Raw genomic sequence first — 19200 nt, forward strand, 5'->3', positions numbered from 1 at the left:
TAAAAACTCTGAAAAGTGCCCAAAGTTACCCTCATTTTACGGTATGAGATTGTAGCGACCATATCTACCGACATGTTCACTTTAAATCACTCATATGAATTCGACAAGTGTCTTCAATAATAACATGCAGAAAAAACCGGACATTTTATCTCAAAAGCAATTCTCTGTGGCGGATGAAGACAACTTCCGATTTTGAAATGTGAGTGGTGAATTTAGTATATTTTTAGGCCATATTTTTTGCACCGCGAAATAGCGAAAAAAGTCAACGGTCATCGATATAATGCCGACAAAAGTTTTGGAATCTACAGAAACAGAGCTTTAATTTGATATACCAAATTTATTTTGCCAAGTATTGCAGGGACGCCAGGAATGGCGCTCGAAGTAGGCCAAAATCACACGTTATCCTATGGGACGCTTATTTAGTGTTGCGCCCCTTAATGTTCACTGGCGGCCATTTTGAAATTTTGGCAGCCATCTTGGAATGATAGGTCCTAGGCTGATGTAAATGACTCTATTGGATTCCTTGACCCTGAAAACATGGGTATAGACATCAGAATTGTTCTGTTGGGTGCTTCTCTGACCAAGTTATGGTGATTTTAAGGGAGTTTGGCGGCCATTTTGAAAAACGCCCTCTACCGAGAGTTCCCCACACTTTTAGATGGTACAGACCCTCCCATTTTATTCAGTGTCCTAAAATCTATTTAAAAAACACCTTCAAAACGTCTTGTACTCACACCGAGAACGGGACCTCCATTCTGTACCCTACTACAACAACATTTGAAAAAATTTGGTTAAAATAATTGAAAAATATAAATTGCAAAATAGTTTAATCACTTAACAACGTTATGTTAGAATGTTTTGCATCAAGTTTTCTTAATGTTACTAACCTTGGGTAGCATTTTAGGCCTTTAAGTATATCAAGGACCCCTTTTTCAAAGCCAATTTCGGTATTATTTGGATGAGTCTTTTTAGTTCAAGATTTTCTCATTTTTTAGGAAAATAGCCCAATAGCCAAAAATGACAGTAGCCAAAATGTTTGAAATTTTTCCACATATTTTGGGACACTGAGTTGTAAAAATAAGACAATTTGCGTTAAGTTTAGCCAAAACGTTTTTCTTTTAAAAATTGGCATATATATGGGGTCGCTTTCAAATTCTCCAGCACACCCCACAAAACCAAACTTCAGCACCCCTAAATCTCAGTTGGGCCTAAAAAGTTCGAATTTTATCATTTGACTGGGTGGCACGGAAAGCAAAGGCCAAGATTGGGGGAAATGCGTAATAAATTCAGTATGAAATGGGCCTGCGCATTTATTAATTATTATCACATGTGTCCATATAGTTTAACTGCTAAGCTCCCAAATTTGGTACAATTGTGCACTAAAAGCATGGGAGTTTCCACACATGAAGTACATGGTCCAAAGTTTATTTTAAGATGTCGAGCCATTTCAGTTCATTTTAGATGGTAAGTACTAAACAGTATAGTACTTACCATCTAAAATGTACTATTTACTTGTTATTTGCAATGTAATTCAACGATCAACAGGGCCCTTGGCAATGGCATTTGACATTTTTAACCTCTATCTCAGTAGGTTAACACAGTACGATATGCAAAACTATTATTTTTATGATTCATGTCAGCTAAATGGACAATTTGCCATTTCTGTCAAAATCGGAGCAAGTTGAAATTTTTACCTTTACTCAAAAATTTGATCAGGCGAATAATTTGGTGATCTGTTGGCAAAATTGGAGCATTTTCATATTTTACCCCTATGTGACCTCTAGAAGTCACTAGGTGCCAAATCTGAAATGGCTCTACATCTTAAAATAAACTTTGGGCCATGTACTTCCATGTGTGGACACTCTCATGCTTTTATCGCAAAGTGCACAATGATTCAGCTTAGCAGCTATACTGATGCATGATATCACTCAGGGTCCACACCACCCCATACCCAAGTCGGTATATCATTGTGGATGAGTCTTATAAAAATTGATAAGTCTATTGGAATTCAGCAGGCATTCATAGATTTGGACATTTTTTCCAACAACTTGCCCTCCCTCATCAGAACTTGAACAAAACTTTCACTGAAAACCAAACTATTTTTAGCAAATTTTACACCCATTGTTAGTGCAAGGGCTGGGTGAATGTGAAAGATAAAAAACATCACAAAAGGAACCAATCAAATTTTGGAGGCAATTTATTAATTCAATTGTTTTAGCTCAAAAACATGTTCGCTCACCCTTTCAATTAAAAAAAGCTCACCCATTAATTTTGATCAGTCCTTACACCAGTCACCATGAAAACAAACATAGATACATTTTAATTCTTATTCATTACCACTTTATTTTTTCTAACACATGGCTGATGACATGATGCACCAGTCATCACAAAAACAAACACATAGATTATATGTAAATTTGTATTTTTATTCATTGTCATTTTATTTTTCTAACACATGACAGGGTGTCAAAACACACACAGTGTATTCCAACATGTGGTCAGCATATGATTCAAACAAAAATACAATAAGTTGTATGTAACAGTAACACCAACCTAGTAATACATTAATTTTTTTACAAATTTTACTGGCAGTGTATTATTCTGAATATCAGGGGCAGAGCCTCGGGCCCATGGACACTAAACATCTCCTTTATCAGCCCTTATTACATTTTCACATTTGCTTGGGCCCCTGAACCCCCAGGGCCCATGGATTTGCTATGGATTGTATTGCTACGCCCCTGCTGAATATGTGGGTTTTTTGTCTTTCAAATTACAAGAATTATAATAAAGCAGCCAGCTAAAGCAGGAAATGGCAACATTCAAAGAATTGCACATGTGGCATCATTTTTGAGGGGTCCAATGGCAAATTACAGCAGTGTGTGCGTTCATGTGCCATTTTAGTAATTTTCTATAATAAACTTTAAACCTCTTACTAACATTTCTATAAACAAATTAAAATACTAGTACCTGAAATTTGGTTCATGACCTTGCAATATTATAAACTTTAAATCTCTTACTAACATTTCTATAAACAAATTAAAATACTAGTACCTGAAATTTGGTTCATGACCTTGCAATATTATGAATTTTGCACAAAAATGAGTAAAAAAATCATCATTTTCAGGCGCTTTTTAAGACATATAAAATATGCGTTTATAAATGCTCATTCCTCCAACATTTTCATTATGTACTTGTTTTTTGCCTCAATTTTCATGTGTACTAAAGATAGATCTTCCATAATAAACTTACTTCTTACATTCAAATTGTATGTTCCTTCATACTGACTTCATCAAAAATAGGTTTCACCTGTCAACTTTGGTGTCCCCATTTTCATTTACCATGTGAATTTTCAATTGAATAATTATATTTTCTATAAAATTGGTTGTTTTATTGTTATTTGTTTGTTAAATGTTTGGGCTTTGGATGATTTGAAGGGAAATAAAATTGATTACAAAAATGTGAAGAATTAAAAAATGCATTGGTTTGAAAATTGTTGAAGTGCTTTGGTGTCCCCAAAAATATTTACATTGTGAAAATATTTAAAATATTTAACAAATGTATATATTTCCAAATTAAAGCTCACTGTATTGCTGGAGCAGGGTTTGTAACAGTTACCGTACTTTATAAAATTTGGTCAAGTTCTTTCAGAATTTGAGAAAATTAGAATAAAATTCAGTTGAAACAACTGATTCATGATTTATTTGGGTATCTAGATGAGAAAGTGGCCTGGTCACCTGAAATAATAAAATTGACTTAAAACTGCTTTTAAAATTAAATATAGCAATATTCACAATATTTTGCATATGTGTGTAGTTATTTTTTGTGTTAAAAGTTTCAAAATGTAAAGAGTTTGAAAATAAGCATCTAAAATAAATATAGTTTAAACAGTAAAGACAATTTATGAAATCAGGCCCAAAAAGACCCACAAAAATGCATGTCCCAAATTATTGGACCACTCACAAATGGAATATGCCAAGTACATTTCACATTCTTAAATTCAGCAAAGGTAGACAAACCTATTACTAGCCAATTTAGGAAATATAAATTCTAAACAAAATTTATTATTTTTCTTGACTAATATTTGACAGGGTCAGTAAGAAAAATATGGACTTTCCACTGATGCTACTGATAAATAAATCTCCATTTTGATGGAGAAAAGTGGAGATGATGCTGTTGATCATACCATCCTCCTTTAATTTCAAGGACTAAAGGAACAAATGAAGATTTAAAAAATTAAACCATATTAATTTTTTGACCACTATACAAAGGTGAAAAGCATTGGTACTAGTTTAAAACCTATTTCTTAAAAAGTGTGTTCTTAATTTCCAATTACTATAAATTTTGATTTCATTTTCACAATCTACAATTCTGAGCACATTTTCATTAAATTGCCCAATACCGTGCTGATTTACCATTAACAGTGTACACCAGTGGCGTAGATTTCTTTTTGACATTGGGGGATGGGGTTTGAAAACATTTCTTGAAGTATAGTGAATCCAGCACTTTTAGCAACAGAATAAGTGTATGTTACAAATGTGTATGAAAAAATTTGCCATTTTGAAGCTAAACTGTTGAAATATGGTGCAAAAGTGGAATAAATTTAGCAAAAGCGCCCAATATTTGCACTTTCGGGCCTAAAATGGCCACAAATGAGGTTAATTTGGTCAGAAACCCACATACACCAGCCGTAAACATTGGGGGGGGGGGGATGATTGTATGTACCATCCCCACTGGCAAATACTCACATCCCCCGGGATCTACGCTTATGGTGTACACTCTTCATAATAGGCACATCATACCTGACCAATAACACTTACATCTCTGCTAGAGCTATAATAGAGGGTATAATTAGAGTTTGTAATAGGTACATACATGTATATAGTTAATAAGGGTAAGGGTGTGGCACAGGTGTGGAGTATTTGTTGACTTTATTTTGTGGTAATATCTGTGGGAGGGGGGGGTTCTTCCTGATTGAAGGTATACATGGATGTACCACGGTAGTTTTTAATGGAGACAAATGTGCACAATTAGGCGCATTTAGGCTAAAATGTCTTAAAAACACCTAATTTGGGCAAATTTGGGTGCTTTTTGTGACAAATTAGGTTGCTAAAAAAAGTAGACTATAGAGAAAGTCAGCATCCAAGTCTGTGGCACTGGCAGTGGCACATCCCTGTACAAAATGTTTCGAAGAATCCCAGCCGGGATAAAAGATCAAATTCTGCAGGTGATGTCTATTGTCTACTAGTGTTCCAAACCTAATTGATAGGTATAAGGTAGGCCCACATGTAGGCCCTACTTGCCATGTTGTTGACAAGTTGCCTTTTTCTATCAATTGCTTTTCCCTCAAATTCAAACTTGATTTACACATCGTCATCACTATCATCATCTCGATCTTTATCTTGCTTTTAGCTTGTTGCTGCAGGTGGTTCCTTCCAGTTCCAGTACAAGTTCAAATTTCATCTGTAAAATAAACCAAAATATCAATTAAAAATATTTAAATTTAATACATTTTTCTTACCAAGATTAAATTGAACAACCTACAGAGCCCACAAAGTGCATGGAAAGAAAGAAATATACTTGGTCCTGACTTAGTAGTTTGGGCCCTGACTTAGTACCTCGGGCCCGAGATAGTAACTTGGGCCCCAATTTAGTAGACTTGTAGCACAGGCCCCTGACTTAATAGAGTAGCACGGGCTCCCGACTAAGTAATTAGGGGCCAAATTAAGAGTTACTAAGTTGGGACCTGTGTTACTAAATTTGGGCATTGAGTTACTAAGTCGGTGCCCCAAATTACTAAGCCAGGGCCTGTGTAACTAAGTCAGGGCCCTATGTTACTAAATCGAGGCCTAAAGTTATTACCGTACATGTACATGTAAGTCAAGGCCCTGAGTTTCCTGGGATTATTTTTTCTTTCCATGTCACTTCTGGGGCTCTGTAAGAACCTGTGGTAAAAAGAATGATGAAATTTGAATGCTTTTATGATTCAAAATGTATCATCCAGTAAAGTTGAAATTAGCACATTTTGATTTATGCATAGGACTATGTTGAAATGTACACATTTGATTTATGAATTTTAGACCTAAGTACAATCCAGTGCAAGTAGGTAGCTGTAAGTGCAACTTGTGAAAATAAAATTGTTGAGGGGTGGGTGAAAAAATTGAAATGTTCAAAATTGCCCATATTTTCAACCCCTGGAAAAAAAAAAGCAGCAAATTTAAATCGAAATTGCAGTTACTCCACAGTGTACTGTGCATTCAATGTGATTACATATAGCCTATTATGCTGATGTGTGAATTTTGACTGCCACGGTCCTGCAGCCAGTGGGCTATTCAGTTAAAATCCATACACCCCTAGATGGAGGTCTGACCTCAATCTCGCACACAGGGGTGTAGATATATCAAATGGAGTCACCCATTCAGGTAACTCCATTTGAAATTCACATTCCCTGTGTGGAAGATTAAGGTCATATGTCTTCCATATATGGGGTGTATGGATTTCCCAATAGGTTCCTCTCTTGCCCAGTATCAGTATCAAATACAAAATGTCTATGAGGAAATTTGGCTATTTACACTAGCTTCCAGAGAAGTACAGCACTCCCGGGGTTCTTTGAACAATTTTCTACAGGGATTTGCCACGCAGACTATACCAAAATAAAATAAAAAACACCCAAAATGCACTCAAATTTTAAATGGGTCCTTTCAGGTGCCATTTTAAAAAAAAATTGGTCTCCACTGATTGTTTCTTTGACACGTAATCGGCCAATCACCTTACTGGTCTGTTTTATGAAATATCAGATGATTGAATACCAATCACAACCCCACTTCTGTGATTACGCTGTGTGTAAAAATGTAAACAAGTGCCGTTCCTCTCTGCCAGAAAGTGTATTTTACAAGCAAATTAAGGTGCACAAATGCTGAGTGAACATTCCTGCTCACACACTGCCACACTGTAACACATGACTTTTGGCAAGTGGAGCGCATTAGGGACCGTTCACAAACACTTGTTAGAGGGGGGCCTAATGCAAAAAAATTTTATCCCGAAAAATTTTTTGGGCCCTCCCTTTTCAGACCTCAAAAATTTCAGGGCCCCCCTCTTTTTGACATGAAAATTATGGGTCAACCCCATAGTAAAGTATAAACTCAATTTTCCCAGGAAAATTTGTGGTCATTATTTTCAGCCACCCCCCCACTTAGGAGGTTCAAAACTGTTGAGGACCCCTTTTTGCATCAGACCCCCAACAAGTGTTTGTGAACGGTCCCTTATTAATATCAGTACGACTTCAGTTGAGTGCATCGTGTTGTGCATATTATAATATTAATAAAGTCCATTTGATTTCCTCAAGACAGTAGCGTCCGCGTGTGATATATGCGTCAAAGGTGCGCATCTGTAGCATCGCTTAGCAAGTGAACGTGCCGTAGAAATACATCGCTTTAATTGTGCGTGTACTGTGTACACTACACATGTAGACACTGCTGCCTCCAGCTTGCTAAATGGACTATACCCGGCGTGGGGGGACATCAAAAATTTTGGTGGGTATGTTCCCCGAATTTTGAGGCGGTGGGTCTTTGGGAGCTGACGGCGTACTGGTAAAAGGGGGGTCTTTTGGAGCTGCGAACCGGGCTGCGAACAAGTAAAATGTGGCCTTTTGGAGCTGCGAACAGTCAAAATCAAGGGTCTTTCTTGGCTTTTTGGTTGAAAATCGCCCGAAAATCCAGTCTTTTAGAGCTGAAATGTCAAAATCAAGGGTCTTTCAGATCTCTATTTTGGTCAAATATTATAGGCCTGTCTTTTGGAGCTGCAAAATCCAAAATGGAGGGTCTTTCGGGGAGCATACCAGTATGGTCATTTGTGTTAAGTGCCAGCCCCCCGGACTACAGGCCTACATATATCGATCATATCTATAGTTTTCACCCTGGGGGGCACATCAAAACTTTTGGTGAGTATGCTCCCCGAATTTTGAGGTGGTGGGTCTTTGGGAGCTGACGGCGCACGGTAAAAGGGTCTTTCGAGCTGCGAACCGGGCTGTGAACAAGTAAAATGGGGTCTTTTGGAGATGCGAAAAGTCAAAATCAAGGGTCTTTCTTGGCTTTTTGGTTGAAAATCGCCTGAAAAAACAAGAAATATGAGGAATGAGCAATTTTGGGTCTTTTAGAGCTGAAATTATCAAAATCAAGGGTCTTTCGAGCTGTATTTTGGTCAAATATAGGGGTCTTTTCGAGCTGCGAAACCCCAAAACGGGGTCTTTCCGGGGAGCATATCCGTATGGTCATTTGTGTTGAGTGCCCCCGGGTTTTCACCATAGAACTTCAGCAGTCTGCCAATTTGGCGCAGTTTATGCCCGAGTTTATGGCGTACATACGGATGTGTGGTTCTGATTGGCTTTATTGAATCACGTCATCATCACATCGGGCATTTGCTGGTCAAGCTGTGTAGAAACGCATGACCTAGTTCTTTTACGCGATAATCAGACAGAGCAGACAAACACCGCTGTAGTAATTTGCTGAATGGTGTAGTAGTACAGCCTTAGGTCTATAGACTCTATACTACGGTATAGCCTGGCCCTGGGAATTCGTTCTGTTCACACTGTCTGTAATGTATGTTGAACTTGAGCGTACGTACATGCAAAGAACACTGACTTAGGGCCTACATTTTATCTTAAAATAAAATGTCATTTCAATATAATAGAAGGCCATGTACATGTGTAATGCGACGTAAATATCAACAACTTACCATGGTGGCATATCATCATGTTGATTAATCATGGCGTCTGACCTGTCGAATTCTCAGTGCATACACCAAGGGCAAGGCACTTCTACGTACACGTAGACCTACTTATGTCGGAATTCCCTTATGTCGCGCTGTTTTACAAACTGCATACATTCAACTTATCATTTGCTATCAATATTTCTTCTGATTGCAGTTTTCATTCAAGCAGTTTGAAAACAGTAGCATATTTTGAATATTAAATTGTGCAATTTCATAAAACCGTAGCCTGATCGAATGTATGGACCAGCTCCAGCTCGTCGTTGTTCGTCGTCTAAACATAGCACTGAATACATCTAAATCTTATACTTATCTACGCTGAGCAAAAGCGATTTGTGTTTAGCTTGTTACCAATGGGATATAGTGCCTTTTGTTGCGTTGGGAAGAACGCGCCACCTCATTGGTCATACAAATCGCTCGCGATGTAGTATAAATCATGCGTATGTCGTCAATTATCATGACTTTATGTCGTCAAGTATCATGACAACACGTCATACAACTCGCAATTATCATGACAATTATCATGACAACACGTCATACAACTCGCAATTATATCGTCAAGTATCGTGACAACTCGACAACTCGAAATTATCATGTCAATTATCGTGACAACACGAAATTATCATGACTTTATGTCGTCAATTATCATGACAACTCGTCATACAACTCGCAATTATATCGTCAAGTATCGTGACAACTCGACAACTCGAAATTATCATGTCAATTATCGTGACAACACGAAATTATCATGACTTTATGTCGTCAATTATCATGACAACTCGTCATACAACTCGCAATTATATCGTCAAGTATCGTGACAACTCGACAACTCGAAATTATCATGTCAATTATCGTGACAACTCGCAATTATGTCGTCAATTATGTCATCATTTATCGTGACAACTCGCAATTATGTCGTCAATTATGTCGTCATTTATCGTGACAACTCGACAACTCGAAATTATCATGTCAATTATCGTGACAACTCGCAATTATGTCATCAATTATGTCATCATTTATCGTGACAACTCGCAATTATGTCGTCAATTATGTCGTCATTTATCGTGACAACTCGACAACTCGAAATTATCATGTCAATTATCGTGACAACTTGCAATTATGTCGTCAATTATGTCGTCATTTATCGTGACAACTCGACAACTCGAAATTATCATGTCAATTATCGTGACAACTCGCAATTATATCGTCAATTATGTCATCATTTATCGTGACAACTTGCAATTATGTTGTCAATTATGTCGTCATTTATCGTGACAACTCGACAACTCGAAATTATCATGTCAATTATCGTGACAACTCGCAATTATGTCGTCAATTATGTCGTCATTTATCGTGACAACTCAACAACTCGAAATTATCATGTCAATTATCGTGACAACTCGCAATTATGTCGTCAATTATGTCATCATTTATCGTGACAACTCGCAATTATGTCGTCAATTATGTCGTCATTTATCATGACAACTCGACAAGTCGAAATTATCATGTCAATTATCGTGACAACTCGCAATTATGTCGTCAATTATGTCATCATTTATCGTGACAACTCGCAATTATGTCGTCAATTATGTCGTCATTTATCATGACAACTCGACAAGTCGAAATTATCATGTCAATTATCGTGACAACTCGCAATTATGTCGTCAATTATGTCGTCATTTATCGTGACAACTCGACAAATCGAAATTATCATGTCAATTATCGTGACAACTCGCAATTATGTCGTCAATTATGTCATCATTTATCGTGACAACTCGCAATTATGTCGTCATTTATCATGACAACTCGACAACTCGAAATTATCATGTCAATTATCGTGACAACTCGCAATTATGTCGTCAATTATGTCGTCATTTATCGTGACAACTTGACAACTCGAAATTATCATGTCAATTATCGTGACAACTCGCAATTATGTCGTCAATTATGTCATCATTTATCGTGACAACTCGCAATTATGTCGTCAATTATGTCGTCATTTATCATGACAACTCGACAAGTCGAAATTATCATGTCAATTATCGTGACAACTCGCAATTATGTCGTCAATTATGTCGTCATTTATCGTGACAACTCGACAACTCGAAATTATCATGTCAATTATCGTGACAACTCGCAATTATGTCGTCAATTATGTCATCATTTATCGTGACAACTCGCAATTATGTCGTCAATTATGTCGTCATTTATCATGACAACTCGACAACTCGAAATTATCATGTCAATTATCGTGACAACTCGCAAATATGTCGTCAATTATGTCGTCATTTATCGTGACAACTTGACAACTCGAAATTATCATGTCAATTATCGTGACAACTCGCAATTATGTCGTCAATTATGTCATCATTTATCGTGACAACTCGCAATTATGTCGTCAATTATGTCGTCATTTATCATGACAACTCGACAAGTCGAAATTATCATGTCAATTATCGTGACAACTCGCAATTATGTCGTCAATTATGTCGTCATTTATCGTGACAACTCGACAACTCGAAATTATCATGTCAATTATCGTGACAACTCGCAATTATGTCGTCAATTATGTCATCATTTATCGTGACAACTCGCAATTATGTCGTCAATTATGTCGTCATTTATCATGACAACTCGACAACTCGAAATTATCATGTCAATTATCGTGACAACTCGCAATTATGTCGTCAATTATGTCGTCATTTATCGTGACAACTTGACAACTCGAAATTATCATGTCAATTATCGTGACAACTCGCAATTATGTCGTCAATTATGTCATCATTTATCGTGACAACTCGCAATTATGTCGTCAATTATGTCGTCATTTATCATGACAACTCGACAACTCGAAATTATCATGTCAATTATCGTGACAACTCGCAATTATGTCGTCAATTATGTCGTCATTTATCGTGACAACTCGACAACTCGAAATTATCATGTCAATTATCGTGACAACTCGCAATTATATCGTCAATTATGTCATCATTTATCGTGACAACTTGCAATTATGTGGTCAATTATGTCGTCATTTATGTCATCATCATGTCATCATGACAACATGACATGTCCCTTCAGTGCTTCCGTACAAAATCAATATTTCCGAGTTCCGACTGATTTTGCTTGATAGCATCACATAAAAACCTGTAAATAAGTGTGGCCATTCTTCCATTATTTGCTGCTAAGGTCATGGGGCTAACTAAATAATTTTACCGTTTTCCGGAAGATTTGGAGGATGTTGATGAAATATATTTGATAAATCAATAAATAACTAAATAACTAAACAAAATGCGACCCGATATCCCGCGTCCGATATGATCCGTCCATTATCCATTCTTCCCTTTGTCGGTAATACTGAAATTGATACGGAGCAAAAACAATAACAAATATGGGCATACGTTGCAAAGACTTTTCAATTTTATAATTTTAAATCAAGTATATAAGGGACTTGTGGATATCAACAAGATTAGGTACTGGGGGAGCAAGTTTATAATTAATGCTATCTATATTTTCACATCGTGAAATATCGCGAATATAGCAAATTAACCCTATTTGACCCCGTTTTCACAAGGTCATATCTTAAAATAATGTCCATCAAAATTAACCAACATTACACACAGGATTGATTCAATACTCTACTCTAAATACATGTCAGTAACCAAGCAGTTGTCCAACTGGCACAACAACGAAATGCACTGATATGGAACAGCTTTCTGGACCACATTCACAGCCCATTAATTGGCACCCAGCACAAGACATCTGTGGAAATCGTTGAACAGCTGATAATTTACAAAACGGTGCTGCTTTTTGCTTTCTTTAAGGTAATACACTATTTTAAAGTGTTGCGATTTGGTAGTTCACAACATCTTGCGAATGGTAGTGAGTTTCGGCAAAAATTGCATTGCTCATTTCCTTGCGAGCGTGTAGAAGAATTCAAATATCACAGAAATGCTTTTATAGGTCATGTGGTTCTTGAGTTATGTTGTAAAGAGGGCTGAAACAACAACACTTTTGTAAAATGTACATAACTCATTAACAACAATAAATTAAGCAAGTTTTCAAAGTATATGATTTGTAGAATGAACTTTTGCAAAACATCAAAGTGTTATTTTTCACTAATATATTGATTTAGACAATAAAAGCAATTTTTTTGGCTGCTTCGACCAACATTACCTTGTCTACCCTTAAGAAACAGGTCTTGTTCCATAATATTCCACTTGCTCTTTGGGAATTATCATCTGTGGAAGGACCTTGTTCACATTCTCACAGATTTCTTGTGCTGGGTGCCAATTATTGGACTGTGAATGTGGCCCGGGAAACTGTTCCATGTCAGTGCATTTTGCTGTTGTGTCAGTTGGACAACTTCTTGGTTACTGACATGTGTTTAGAGTAGGGTATTGAAGTAAACCTGTGTGTAATTTTGGTAATATTCTACAGTGGTGGATGAAACTCCCAAAACTATAGCTCATCTTTGGTTGCCACGCACATTTAGTCTCGGGCACGACAGAAACCGACTGTGAAGGAAATAATGTACTACCATAATAAACGCTGACTCTTTCACGTGACAACCAGTGTCTCCACTGGAAAAATGGATTCTAATGTGCTAACTTGATAGATTAGTATGAACACAAACATCCGCAAACAAGAATACATTTTTTGAAGGATTCGATTTAACATTTAAGGTGATTGCAAACACTATAATTACCACATAATTTTACACGTTTATAATAACGATACGCCATCACACAAAAATACACTCTAATTTTTTTTCTTAGTATTAGACACAGAATTAATTTCAGTTCAGCGTTCTGAAATCAGTACCACTAATTATAACTTCTTCTACGTAATTAATTGAGCTTACTTTATAATTTAAGTCCCTTGTTACCTCAATTGCACGAGTAATTATATACTAATACAACTTGAATAAATTAATAACAAACAAGCAATATTTTCGTTTTGTTTATACAACATCATACAATAAAGTTTACTGAACAAAGCAACTCTTTTTTGCACAAGAAGTTCAGCTCATGGCTGTACCTTAACTCTCTTCACGCGGGTGTCGACTGCAGACGACAAGTTTCAATTTTTTTTTTAAATTAAAAAAATTTCAGATATGTAAATTTTATGACCATATTTGGAATCAGCATGAAAAATGCATTAAAATGAGTACAAACAAGCCTAGTATTGGTTCAGTAGTTCTTAAGATAGCTCTTGATATTTTGAGAAAATATTTCAAAACTTGAACTTTTTCCGTTGAAGCGCATGGCTAGCACGCAGAGCATTAACATTTTGGCCAGTCGGTTACCGGCCCGACTGGAAATTTACCAGCAAGCCCACAATTGTGACTTCAGAACGTGTTAAAAGTTTAAGAACAATAAAGTTATGGCACAGTAATGAGACTGAGTGGCTCGACTTGGAGAGTGATATCAAGTTGATGTTTGCGTACCGCAAATGCCTTTCCCTGAAATTAACCTCTTTACTTCCACTTTTCTCAACGAACCGGACAATAACAATTTAGAACCTTTTGTTTAGGCTTCATTTGCTTCTCATTTCCTTCTTCAATTTATTCTTATGCATTGGTTAATATTTTGCTTTTAGGCTTAACATCCAAGTTTCCTGTAGGTGACTTGAAAACCAAAATATGAATTGCAAAAACAAATATTTAATGTCAAATCAGTGCAGAGTAGGTTAGATATGAAAATGGTAGGAAACGTATAGGTTGTTTTCCTAGGATTTACCGGTATTGATTCATGACCTTGTGAAGAAAATGTACACGGAAAAACAGTCTGGAAAAAATCTTTTTGTCCTTAATATTTTGCTTGCTCATGTATTTTTTCCGGATTTTTCAAAACAAATCTAGCCTTACAGACATACAGAAAACACTATTTATATTTAGTTCAGGCTTATACGAGCCTACGAGAGCTATTCATCAGTTGTCTTATCAGTATTAAGATCATAATCAAATAATACAAAGTCAGAAATTCAGCCATACAATTCAAACGTCTACATATTTTACATGAAGTGAAGGTAAGTCACAATTATAAATGAATAATTTACATTTTGTTCTTCATTACTGAATAAATAAACAACCATATAATTATATACAATAAATGCGTTAACACTGTCATCTTTTTCAACTACTGTACATTACAAGCTACTTATAATAATTTCCTTTATAGGCGTATCAAAAAGAATATGCCCTTGACAACAGTTTTTCTCAACAAACAAACCATATTTCCAATGATAGTCTATATGATACGTGACTTGAATACTATTATCTTCAATATAATCAGGAATTCTGCCTGTTCTTACCGAAACTGTATTCACATTCCCACTCACAACCTTACTAATTAACACAACAATTATAGTCAATCAACATTATTTACACGATTATTTCACGATCATTTTGATCATGTTGATACCTCTCTGATCCCCATTTCACGGATTGCTTGAGCTGAGCGGATTGCTTGTGCTGAGCGATATTGCCTTTTTATCTTCATAATTTGTAAATTTATCTGAAATCAGAGTAATCAGAGTATAAAGAAATGGATTGAGACAGGAATTTATCGGCAAGATAAATGTTGCAATCCAGGCATAGGCAACAGGGTCAATTGTGACCGCCCCACTCTGAACAAGGATAGATAAAACGACCACAATCATCCAGCAGATGAAATCAGAGAAAACAATACCCGACATTTTGATTGCCATTCTGATTTCATTATCAAGTGCTCTGGTGCGACCGGCATCGCGCGCCGTATTCTTCGCGGTGAGAAAAATACTCACGTAGCAAAACATAACGACAATGAAGCAAATTAGGTTAAGAACTGTGAATATAGCAATCGAAAAGAACATGGAGGATTTGCTGTCGATTACGTGAGCTTCTACAGCGCGACCGCTGTTAAGAGCTGTTTCAAATGAACTAAGATTAAGATTAAATGTCTTTGTCTCGATTAGGTAAGAATTGACTCTTGATATTGGCAACCCTACGCATATCTCTGACACGTCATAAAGTTTAGGCTCGATCACTGGTATTAAAACTGAAGCGATACTTATGAGCGCTGCGATCAGCCATAAGAGACTGACAACTATTTTGGATGAGGTTTTACGCAGCAAAATTTGAGAGAATGGATATTTGACATGCATGAACCGATCAATGCTGATAAGGGTAATAAAGAACACAGAAGCTTCGCTTGATAATAAAGACAAAGCCCCAGCCAATTTGCAAAGAATACTTTGGCGCCAAGATTCGGAATAAGATGGAAAATAATCTCCGTACTTCAGATCAGAAGCACCTAAAATTAGCATGTATGCACCCATAAGTAAGTCTGACATAGATAGGTTTGTAATCAACAAAAATTGAACGTAACCTTTGGTGTGACTTTGTCTACACCGTGAGAATAAGACAAATAGGTTTCCTAGAATTGTGCCAATGCCTAGTATCCAAATTACTACTCTAAGAATCGAATATGGCAATAATCGTTCACAGGAAATAAAAGGTGACGGTGGGGACTCAAAGGTACAACGCGCTGAATCTATGAAACAACAGGTCGCAAATTGGTCAACGTAAATGGTGGTAACCATGGCAAATCTGTCAAATACCTTACTGTGTATCTGCAGAAGTTGATTTTGTGTCAAATCAAGGATGGTAAGAAATCCAATGCTCTGAAAGGTTTCAAAAGGCAGGCTGTTTAATTGGTTTCTTGATAGATTTAGAATTTTCAGGTCATACAAATCATGAAATATTGTAGGGGGTAGATGTTGAAGTTGATTTTGAGCAAGATTTAGTACTTCAAGATGGTACAAATTATCAAATATGTGATCATCCAAATTAACTAGGTTATTATTATCTAAGAAAATAATGACCATGTTAGATACTTCACCAAACAGAGAAGGGTGCAGCTCTCTGAAAAGATTATGGGAGAGATGTAGTTCCGTTAAGTTACCTAAACCATTGAATGTACTCGAGTCCAGGTCTGACAACATGTTATGCGAAATAGACAATCTTTGCATTTTTACGAGTCTTTCAAATAAACGTGCAGGGATTGATCTTAGCAAGTTATAGTCTAGTTCAATTTCTTCCAGGTTAACCAGTCCGTGAAATACTCCAGTTTGCAGGTCTTCAATCATATTGTAATCTAAGTCCAATTCAATTAGCTTAGATAATCTGGAAAATACTTGCAATGGAACGCTCCGAATTTTGTTGTAATCTAAATCAATCTCCTCAAGATTGACTAATCCTTCGAATAGGTCGGGTGGTATGAACGTCAGTTCGTTATAATCGACATCAAAAACCTTGAGTCTTTCCAATCCGGCAAATACTTCAGGTTGCAATTCTGCCAAATTATTCTTGTCGATGGCCAAGTTTTCCATTTGAGTCAATTCATCAAACACCTCTAGTGGTATGGTTTGTAAATCATTGGTGGTTAATTCTAAACGTTCCAATTGCGGCATGCCACGAAATGAACCGGGTTGAAGTTCTTGTAATTCATTCGATACAAGATAAAGTTCCAGCAAGGCATCCAGTCCCGTGAATGTTCCTGGTGGAAGATGTCTGATCCGATTGTTGTATAAATATAGATACTCGACATTGCTCAGACCTTCAAACGCACCTGGTTGAAGATCAGCTATACTGTTGTTATTCAAATACAGCTCACGCATACGAGCACCCAACTTAGTAAACGCAAACTGGTTGATGCCATTCAGGGAGTGGTTCGCTAAGAACAAAATAGTCACACCTGGAGGAAAACGTACCTCAATTTCTTCAACAAGTCCATCCTTACAATGATTGATCACCGAGTTATTACCAAGAACACAGACGCACTGTGAAAGGCACGTAATATCACAAGTAGTGGCATTATCCAGAGTAAACAATTCTTTTTCATAAGGAATCCAGTGTGTTACACGCCCAGTGTAACAGTTGATATCAGGCGGTGTTGTTGAACTTACACGAGGTGCCTCTTTCAGAACAAACACTATGGTTAGAATAAAGACATAACAGTACCACCATACCTGTATACGATGCGTAATTCGGTAAGCCATTGTATCTCGCTTTGTTTCAGAAAGATGCACCATTTCTTCAATATATTCATGGAACCATCTCTCTGCTCAAACTGATTCTAAATTTTGAATTTGACAAACTAATAATTCAAGACCTTTATATTCACAGTTAATAGTCTCGATCCAAGCTGGTTTGTGCTCCTTCGTCACTAAAAAAAACCTGTCTCGCGACAACTTCTAAAGTACGCCAGTCTTTTCTGATTGGCTAAAGCATTGAGCTATTCAACCCAGTGCTTTTTCACGAAACCAGTCACGTGGCATATATGGTGCTGACTACATCTAGATGTCCACTTTATATGTTTATTCGCAGCACAATAGGATGTTTACATCTGCAATTACCATTGCAAAATCTATACAACAGAGCCGTACACAGTGTCATCGCCCCGATATCTTCATGGCAGAAATCGCCATGGTAGGTTGAATCCACCGCCAAAATTGGCCATTTTGTATCGACCTGTTTACTAGTTTTGAGTCGCATAATAGGCCGAAGGACATCTGACTAAGGCTACTGACAATAGCCCCGATTAGCTCGGTGACTGACCTCGCTGTGTGTCAGTCGAGCATAGTACACCATAGGTCATATTCTTTTAGACTACTTCCACGATTGGCCTATACACTGCGCTATATAATTCGGCACATATAAATCAGAAATATTGTCAGTTTTTGACTCAAGATGCAAGCTACTGTCTCAAGACGCAAGGCAACGACTATCATATAGCAAATTCACGTGTATCGATCCCGGGTATTTATTTTAGTATCTCTGCTGACAAAGTAATTATTAGCCAGGCGATGTCGGTGTGCCGTATTATAGCAGTCCACAGCCATCTTATAACATCAAGCTTAAGACGCCCGTCGAGTTTAAAAAACGTACTCCCAGTTTAAAAGTGCACGTTCAGTTTAAAACTACGCACGTCCAGTTTGAAAACAAAATGACGTCGAGAAGCGCCACCAAGAGTTTCTGTTAGACCATCCCAGTGGAAATGATGTACTATTTTATAATATTCTGAGCATTGATCAATTGGACTAATTAATTCAGTCAATGACCATCTGATATAGCTTGATATCAAATATAACACGGCATGGATATTGATAGTACACATGGGAACCAGCATACAAATCTGTGCTACAAACATAATGCTACGGTGCCGGTACTATACGCCGTAGAAGTGACGTAGTTAATCGGATTAACAACCATAGCAATAGATGAATACACATTTGACAATACCGCCCTGCACTACAACGTTCACGCGGTACCGATGCATTGAACCATAGATATCAAAGAAAGGCTGATCACTCGCACCTGTAAGATAAGTATCTTTGAAAAGAGTGGCATTGTATTCAATCTATGTTTGCTGACATACACCGGTGATTGGTGCA

This window comes from Amphiura filiformis, chromosome 4, assembly GCF_039555335.1.
Source record: "Amphiura filiformis chromosome 4, Afil_fr2py, whole genome shotgun sequence".
Taxonomy (NCBI): Eukaryota; Metazoa; Echinodermata; class Ophiuroidea; order Amphilepidida; family Amphiuridae; genus Amphiura; species Amphiura filiformis.